Here is a 10,319-nt window from a genome sequence, read left to right as displayed (position 1 = left end):
CCCTTGTGAGTTTGTCTTTATGAAACGGACACAAGCTATAGTGTGAAAAGTTATATGCCAGCGGTGGCAGGCAAACTGTGATCCTGTCGAAAACAAGATGCTTATGTGACACAAAAAAAAGATGTTCCCATCAGAATCTGTTTAGTTGGAGGAGGAGACAACATACTCACATGCTGTCTGTGAAATAGGCCAATTAATACACCACTGCTTGCGTCATAAAGGACACGCGTCCTATCATACGACATACGTCTTGTATTGAATGTTGTTATCTCACCGTTTCACGCTAGCTCGTTCTTCTGTTCTGTTCAGTTCAGTTCAGTTTTATGTCTAGAATATGTAATATATATATGTAATATAACATGGCTGGTTGGTTGTAACTAAGTTTGTATAGATCTTCAATCTTCAGTATGCGACACCTGTGCTGTGTGCAACTAAATATAAATGCAGCTTGAGTGGTAGATGGTTGGTGATGCCACTCAGGAGACATATAGCCAAGAGAGAAAAAGCACCATGCAGGCGTGCAACTATCAAAAGTTGCACCGCACGCCTTGTTCAGGCAGAACACTAATGTCACACGTCAGCTGATTGGTCCAGCTGAACCATCTGACAGCTCGTCAGCTGATCCCACCAGATGATTCGATCACAAACCACTACTCAGCTAACCATTGAAGTCATATTGCTGCTACAGTATGCCAGGTCAACACAAATTCAACCTCCTCCTGCTTACTTGTGCAGAGGTGCCATGCTGGCTATTCTGAATGAATTATGCCTGGCTTTGCCTGATTTCAAAGTCTGATCCTGAGTACAGTACAGAGCAGTATACTACAGAGTACAGTACACAGTGGTACAGTACAGATACAGTACAGAGTAGTAGACTACGTAGTACAGTACCCAGTAGTACAGTACATATTACAGTACAGTACAGAGTACAGAGAGTAAAGTAGTAGGCTATAGCACAGTGTACAGTGCAGAGTACACCAGTAAGACGCCCTGAGGGCCAGAAGCGACCTCACCCTAAAGGGCGACGTCGTGCTTAACCCATTCTGACCTGAGATCAGATTCATACGAGGTTTCCGCCGGACACACAGCTGGTCTGATGAACCCATTCTGACCTGAGATCAGATTCTAGAAATGTCAGTCGCTCTTCGATTTTTCAAAAATAGCAGACCTACAAGCTCGTATCGCGCCACTCGGTGGCGCGATATGAGCTTGTAGATCTGCTATTTTTAAATAGCTAAAGCATAACGTTGATCAGTTATTGGGAATTCAAGTATTGCAGGGATAACAGTATACAGTAGGTTGTGTAAAACAACAGACTATAATTTAATGCCAGATATAGTTTCTGTGCCGTATTGACCTCCTCTGAGTTCTAGTGAGGTCCAATGTGGTCTGAAGTCACCAGGGTCAGCATTAACGTGCTAAAGACAGGAGCCTCTGAAGCCAGACACAGGACACATGGCTCCTAATCCCCTTGTGAGAGGCCCCATACATACCCGTACAGGGTAGGTAAATAGATAGTACAGGGTTGCAAAATGAAATTTGATCGAAAACGAATTCATGGAAAATGTCCCATGCTGTATCTATTGCATATTTACATTAAGCTATAATGGCTTATAACAAATGCAAAGCTCTCCAGCTGATCTTCAAAGCCAAGACGTGGTACGTAAGTATAGGCTATATCTAAAGTATTTAAAAATTAAAAATATATATTGTATACATTTGTATGTATTATGTTTTTTATGTTTTTTCGAGTGAAGTACATTGAGCTCGACTGTGTTATGACATATGCCGTACAAATAAAGCTTGACTTGTCATGACGGTGCAGAATGTTATCAGAGGCACTATAAATCAGCTGTAACTGTGCTAATATGACACAGCTGTCAGACAGCACTGTCTACTGATAGAGAGCATAAAAAACATGTTTGCACAGCAATCATAGGCTTAATTTAGAAATCATAAAGATTTGTCATTGTCTTCAAGTGGTTCTACAAAGCCAAATACAATCACTCCTCTGTCATGCTTTGGGGGAAAAAACACATTACGTAGCTATACATCACATTGTAGAGGAGGAGTAGACCGATAGCTAGTTGTGATTCATCTATGCGGTTATACTGTACTCCTAAGCTTAAAGTTTACGACACCTCTCGTCTAAGTCATGTGAGGAGATCATGTGTTGAGTTGTGGGTCATTTCTGTGTGTCCAGCAATGTACAGTACGTGTTTCAGACAGTGACAGTAGTTAGAATACATACCCCGTACCTATCGTTGCTGTCAGACAGAAAACATATTTAACCCATTCTGACCTGAGATCAGATTCTAAAAAATGTCTTCTACATCCTGACAGTTTTCTGAAAAAGCCATGTTTCTATGTCAGTGGTTCTTTGATTTTTAAAAAATAGCAGACCTACAAGCTCGTAGCGCGCCACTCGGTGGCGCGCTATGAGCTTGTAGATCTGCTATTTTTCAATAGCTAAAGCATAGCATAATGCTAACACCAAAAGGGGTTCCCGCCCAGAATCTCTCCACGTTTTTTCATCAGAATGATCTAGTTTCTACTTTGTATGACTGTATCACGACACCGCACATTGTGAGCCTTTTCATTGATCTGCTATTCTTGTGATTTCTCATCCCCCCCCCCCCCCCCCCCCAGTCTGTCTTTGGGTTTGATAAATATTTAAGCATTTAAGTTGTGTTTTACAGGTTCATTTACCCATTTCTTGAAAAGTAACGGTTTTGCACATACAAGGTTTCCACCCCGACAGCAAATTGGCCATGTATTCTTACCCTAATGCAAAAGGCATTAATGGGTTCTTATGATTCCTCTCTGACTCACTTCTTACTAGTTGAAACAACTTGGTTGCTTAATGCGGGTGATTTAGGGACAGAAACTGTATAATCCATGGTGTCAGAGTTGGTGTCAACAGTCAACACTATAGTGGGAGATGTCGAAACTGTATGAGAAACAAGGTTGTGTGGAGAAACATCACATGCAGTCACAGAGACCTGGCAGTATATACAAGCTCACACTGTACAATATTCTCGCGGCCTCCCACGTGAGAAGACCATGTGACCTGCAGTGTGATATTGTGTACGGCATGGTGCCTATAGTATGCATGCAGTGAGACGAGACATCTAGAAGAGGGTGTGCATCATGTGTGTCTGTGGTCTAAGCCTAGCGGCTAATCTCGCAAACCAATAGAGTTGATTCAGTGTCTAGTTAGCTTGTGTCTCTGAGAGTCTATAACTCACCAGATCACATATCGTTGCTGTCAGGCGGAAACCAACTAACTCTTTTACATTTTTCCTTTGTATAAATCAGTGATATTGAACATCCCTTTATGTCTGTGTGTTGTTTCAAAACATATTGAACCAATGGGAAGTAGTAAAAACCGCTTTGGACAAAACCTCTTGAGTTGGTGTCACTTTGCATAAGCCTGCACCCTTGACAAGCTAGCAGTATAACTCAAAAGGGGTGATGCTTTTGTTGTTGCCATTGTTCTAGCAAGACACTGGACATCTCCAAACCCACAGTTGAGGAGATACATGCCTTTGTCTTTGCATTCATTTTCAATTGGCCATGCAAAGAGGCAAGCTGGCACTAGTGTATAGTGGCTTCATTCCAAGCTGCTGGTATAGTGCTGCCCATGACCTACAGGCTATAGTACTTGTCTTTTAACCCATTCTGACCTGAGATCAGATTCATACGAGGTTTCCGCCGGACACACACTGGTCTGATGAACCCATTCTGACCTGAGATCAGATTCTAAAAATGTCAGTCGCTCTTCGATTTTTCAAAAATAGCAGACCTACAAGCTCGTATCGCGCCACTCGGTGGCGCGATATGAGCTTGTAGATCTGCTATTTTTAAATAGCTAAAGCATAACATGATGCTGACACCAAAAGTGCCCGGTCAGAATGGGTTAAAAGAAGACATACATTCATTAATATACATCATTTCTTCGTACATCTTCAGCTCACATTGCATTCCATCAAGCATAGAAGGAGATAAAAAAAAATGGCATTTCTAGTTTTGGCTGTCATTTAACCCTGCCTGTTTGACACACTCTTTGCATCGTGCTTCACATTGGTGGAACACATATGGTATTCCCCCCCCTGTACTGACTGGGAAGGAAACAAACAAGAGTTGTGTGCAAGGAGAGGAGAGGACACACATGACTACACAGCACCTCTACACGCCTGTCTCTCTTTTTGAAACTGGTTGAAATAACAGGCCTTGCACCTCAGAAGTGTGTCTCACACACGCAAGCGGCACATGCACACGCATGCATGCATGCATACGCACGCACGCGCACGCACGCACACACACACACACACACACACACACACCGTTTGGCACCATAGCCTAGGCACAGGTCTCATGACAAGCCTTGGCAAGTCAACCATAGTTAACTTAATGAGGGTAATACAGACCTGCACACACGTGCATAAGCGCATAAACATACAGGCACAAGCACATCATGTGTGCCTGTGCATTTCTCTCTCACACACACACACACACACACACACACACACACACGCACGCACACACACACACACACACACACACACACACACACACACACACACACACACACACACACACATCAGAAATGATTACAGTGTTGTTGAGTGAAACAACCAAAACAGCATGTGAGAAGTGTCCATGCTAGTTATTATGCTACGTGAGGTAGCATAATAACTAGCATGGACGCTTCCTGAGATTTACAGGAACAGTTATACAAGGAGTTTCAAAGGCTTCTGCTATAGAAAGTCTAAACAAACAAAGTAATGCAGAAGCCTGTCTATTTCAGCAACAGACCGTTAAAAGAAGCAAACAAATATGCTATGGGGGGCAGAGAAGAGCGACTGAACTTATTGTTTGTTTATATATTGATTTGTTTATCTCTATGGTGACTCACACAAAAGTGATGGTACAAAAGTGGTTAATGCATCATGTGCACAAATTAAATCTGAACCCTTGTCATGAAATATCTAACCTCATTTGCACTATTAAAATAGTATATAGATAGTGCGTTATATAGATGCGTAAGGTGCGTAGGTGCGTAAGGGGTTAAATACACAACTGTTTGCCTTGTTAACTTTCATTTGAAGGTTTGTGGCTACTACTTTGCATCCCTGTGACCAAGCTTGTAATTTAGCAGGAAGTTGTTTAGAGATTAGCACATCAGAAACATTTAAAGCATTTACACAAAATGTCAAAAACCCTATGGTTTATGGTTGACAAACATGTCAATACAATAGAACTTGTAACAGTGTAACTACAATGTTATTTTGACAAAAAAACTTGTTTGTCAATTCTAGTGGTTTCGTCTAAATACAGTTGTTTTGTTTTGCGTTTGTAAAGCGACCTTAGGTATCTTGAATAGTGCTATATAAATCTCAGTAGGTCGCATTTACTATGAAAACCTGCATTTCCGTGTGTCATGTCACACCACCATATATGGTCACGCCTCGTGACATCACGCCTCCATCTCCAAATATGGAGCTGATCTGTTCTGACATTCCAGATCTTGATCCCGCCCCACCCGTCCTTCTTCTTCAATGTCTCCCTTTTGACTTCCATTCAAAGTCTAGACGGGCCCGGCCCAAAGTTATTAGTGCAGCCGCGCCCGGCAGCCGGTGAAAACTAGAGTGCTCAACAGGCCTGAAACGTAAGGCCCAGCCCTACCTGGGCCCTCATCAAACCCTGTACACTCAAGACATGCACGCATCCGCCTGCAGACAGCAGACTGCTTGTCGAGCACTGCGCTTTAATTAGCATGGGGGCCGGGTCAGATCAACATATGGAATGAATTCTGTACTGGCCATAAATGGAGCGTGTCTTGAGTGTACGAGGTTTGATGAGGTCAGATCAACATAATGGAATGTCAGAACAGGAAGGACGGGTGGTGAAGGATCAACATTTGGAATGTCAGAACAGGTCAGCTCCATATATGGAGATCTAAGGGCTTGAAGTCAGATGTAGAGTTGCTCCATATGCAGATATGGAGATCTAAGGGTCTCCATGCAGTCACGTGACTTCCTCCTGGGGACGAGACGTTCCAAGGCCAGTGAGTCGATGTGTTTCCTCCAACTGCGCCTTGGTCTGCCCCGAGGGTCTCCTCCCAGTGGGACGTGCGTCGAGGCCCTCCCTAGGGAGACGCCCCGAGAGGCATCCTAACCAGATGCCCCGAACCACCTATAAGCTGGCTCCTTTCCAGGCGAAGGAGCAGCGGTTCTACTCTCTCGTGTGCCTGAACTTCTCACCCTATAAGGGAGATGCCAGGCACCCGTCGAAGAAAACTTCTTTCGGTCATGACCCACACTTCATGACCATAGGTGAGAGTAGGAACGAAGATTGCTCTGTAAACAGAGAGCTTTGCCTTCTGGCTCAACTCTCTTTTCGTCAACAGTGCGGTACAGCGACTGCAATACCACCCCTGGCCCCTGCCGCTCCGATTCTCCGGCTGATCTCCTTCTCCGTCCTCCCCTCAATCGTGAACACCCCGAGATACTTCAACTCCTTCCCCTGGGGTAATGTCTCATTCCCTACTGCACAATCTACCGGTTTCCTGCTGAGAACCATGGCCTCAGATTTGGAGACGCTGATCCTCATCCCAGCCGCCGTACACTCGGCTGCGAACCAGTCGAGTGAGAGCTGAAGTTCTCGGACCGATGATGCCATCAGGACCTTGCATATCAACATGTACTATTAGTATAGAAATTACATACATATCATCAACTAAATCATTATTGTGTTAAGGGCTAAATTATACTTTTTTTGTAAGGCTTGATCTTGTTCAAAGAAAGTATAACCTATTTCACCTGGAAAATGATTTTCATCGAGCGATGCGGCCATGCGACAAATTATAAATTAGGCTTTGCAGAGCCACATAGCTTGCTGACATGGGACCAAATTCCATCTGTCCTCTAGGCTGACTCTGGCTCAGCTTTCTAAACCATCTAAACTTAAGGATAAATACCAAGTGAAATGGACTGGTCATTTTGCTCCTACAAAAACATGAGTTGAAGTTAATGAAAGGTACTGACAGATATATATAAAAAAAGTTTCCAAACAGTTTGATAGGTTTGTGAAACCTAAGCTTTCAGAGATAAATTGCTATAGATAAGTGACCCGTAACAATTACTCTTTTGGGTCATTTCTCTCAGAGACCTGAACTTCATAATCAAGCCATTTTCTTCTGGCAGGCAGCAAAAGGGGCCTCTATACCCCTACACATACCCCTACCTGCTGAGTGATGTGAGGGTATGGCCTTGTCTACTGCGACAACGTACGTGCACTGTGTGTGTGTGTGTGTGTGTGTGTGTGTGTGTGTGTGTGTGTGTGTGTGTGTGTGTGTGTGTGTGTGTGTGTGTGTGTGTGTGTGTGTGTGTGTGTGTGTGTGTGTGTGTGTGTGCGTGCGTGTGCGCGCGCGCGTGTGCGCGTGTGTTTGTGAAAGCTCGAGAACCAAATATACTCGTATGAAGAAAAAAAAGAAAAGGTGAAAATGACATGTTACTCACATAGGCCTACAGTAATTGCAGAGGTGTGTTGGGATTCAAATTAAGGTTAAATTCAAGAATACAGGTTTACAGGTGAAAGTGGGTGGAATTAGTTTTTGCGGAAGCATCATATTGTTGTTTTCTGAAAGGGAAAAGAAGAAAAAGGGGGACGGACAGAGAGAGAGAGAGCAAGGAGAACAAATAAACAGTAAAGAAAAATCTAAGATTTACTGATACACATACCATAGTATAAATCTACCAGCTACAGCATACACGAGGTTAAACATACAAGAGTAGAAACACTTTTGTACGTTTACAGGCACAGTATGTAGAGTACATGAGTTTAGACATTAGGCTTCTATCACTTCTTACTAGTTGAAACAACCTGGTTGCTTTATGCAGGTGATTTAGGGACAGAAGAAACTGTAATGTAATGTAATGTCAACAGTCAACACACTGTAGTGGTAGATGTTGAAACACAAGGAACTGGTTGTGTGGAGAAACATTACAGGCAGTCAGGCAAACTCACACTGTAGAATATTGCCAATTGTCTAAAATGTAAATGTATCCTATATTTCATTTATCGTTGCTGTCCGGAGGAAACCTCATAACTCCATTTTTGAGGTTTTAGATTTTTTTCCCCATAAATCAGTGCTATTGAACACCCTTTACGTCTGTGTGTTGTTTCAAAAATATTGAACCAATGGAAAGTAGTAAAAAACGCATTGGACAAAACCTCTTAACTCCATTGGACCCTCAAACGGTTTCCTCCGGACAGCGAGAGAAGACCATGGCCTGAGATAGTGTTTACGGCATGGTGCCTATGCAGCAATATGAGACATCTAGAAGAGGGTGTGTGTCAACCAATGGACCGATCAGCGACAAATGTCATATACACGATACCAGTAGACCAAAGGAACTAAATCTCGGAATATAGAGAGACAACCATTATAAGAATATGAGTCATATTCTATGGATGTGGTTCTCAATGTGTTAATACAGCATTCATTTTAACCAACCAATCCATATTTTATACGTTGGCTGCTCAAAAATGACTAGCTCAGTGGCCTTGTGGTTAGCGCGTCTGCCCATTGACTGGGAGGTCAGATTTCGGACCCCGGCTGGGTCATACCAAAGAGCAAAGAGGACCCAGCGTCTCCCTGCTTGGCACTCAGCATCAAGGGCTGGATTGGGGGTCCCTGTGACTTACTAGTGTCATGTCCAAGGGGGTGTATACTTGTACATCAAGCTGTCTCACGCTACAGAAACAGCATACAACAAAATGTGTATGCTTTGAGATTATTATATTCTGTGTTTTGATTGATCACAAATTAATAATAAAAATTGAATGAGAAAAAAAAAAGCTAAAAAGTAGGCCTATGTATATTCTTCCATAAGTGATTCTCATGCACACCAAATGACAATGTAGATGGCTCTGCATACCGCACCGTGCCACCGTAGGGTCACATGAGAGCCAAAGACATGTGTGTGCCTGTCTTTGTTTTGATGTTTGAGTTATTGGGTGTGAGGGTTCAAAATAAATGGGGGTTTTACTCTCCATTATATGCACTGGAGAACAATCTGAGTATGAAGTGAGCGCAGAAGTTCAAGTGACTAGAATACAATGGAAAAGGGGAGAAGGGGTTGAATATTCTCCCCATCTCCAGATAAATTATGCAAGTCAGGGTCAGACATGGGTCCAGAGCTAATTGAGTTCTATCAGCGTGGATTCAAAACAACAGGGGATGGGGGAAGGGAGCTCACAAAGGGGCAAACAGAGAATCATGAAGAAAGGAAAACCCAACAGAGAATGAAAAGAAGGACGAGGAGAAACAGGGACCAGAGACGGCTAGACGACCAAATGAAGACAAACTTTTGATGAGAAAAACGGAGGGCCTCTGTAGAGCGTACACACAGTAGAATCCTCTGTGTTATTTAAATCAAGACTCGTCCATTTGTCTTTTAGTTACAAATGGATAAATTGACACTTGACCCTTACTCCCTCACCTTTTATCTATTCCTCCACCTCCATCTCCCCATCAATCTGTTACTCTTTCCCCGCTCTCTTTTTATCGCCATCTCCCACACACGCGCACGCACACGCACGCACGCACGCACACACACACAACACACACACACTTCTCCCGTCTTCCCTTCCCTGGACCCTGATGCCTTCCTCTCAGTGACTGGTGCTGCTGACACAAGGCCTTTTGTCTGAGGCCCAGCACAAAACAAGAGCTGCCTAGAGAGAGGACCCTCATCACTACAGTCAGAAGACCCAGCATGGGTGTCTAGCTGTAGAGAGGACAGCAATTAATGGGCACCAGGCCAATTCTCAGCCTTCTGCAGACTGCTCACAGTCCAGGCAGAGGTCAGAATCAAAATCACTTTATCCACTGCGGTGAACGAACGTGTCTGGGTGACGACGCGAGGCTGTCCCTGTACAATGTCTGAACTGACTTACACATGACTTTTACTTTGTCTGCTTTCTCTCAGAGTTTGTTCTTTTTTTTTTTCTTCCTTCCTTTCTTTCTTAATTAATTTACAAATATTTGGCATCCTAATCAATCATTCCCACTGAGTTTAATGGCAATCTGCCCATTATGCTAATAGACAAATGACGAAAACATAAACCCATTCAATAACGTTGACAGAGGTAATTAAAATAATAGTAATGAACTAATGAATTGAATTTTTCTCTTACGGGGAACAGAGGAAACAGAACATTGTCATTTGTGAATGGCATGTGCATTATGCATACATGAGTTTTACATTCACTCTGTAAGAGAGCAGTAACCAGCGAGGGGTAGTGAAGTC

This window comes from Protomyctophum parallelum (assembly GCF_964188405.1).
Source record: "Protomyctophum parallelum genome assembly, chromosome: 5".
In the NCBI taxonomy this organism is placed as follows: Eukaryota; Metazoa; Chordata; class Actinopteri; order Myctophiformes; family Myctophidae; genus Protomyctophum; species Protomyctophum parallelum.
This window is presented reverse-complemented; position numbering follows the sequence as displayed.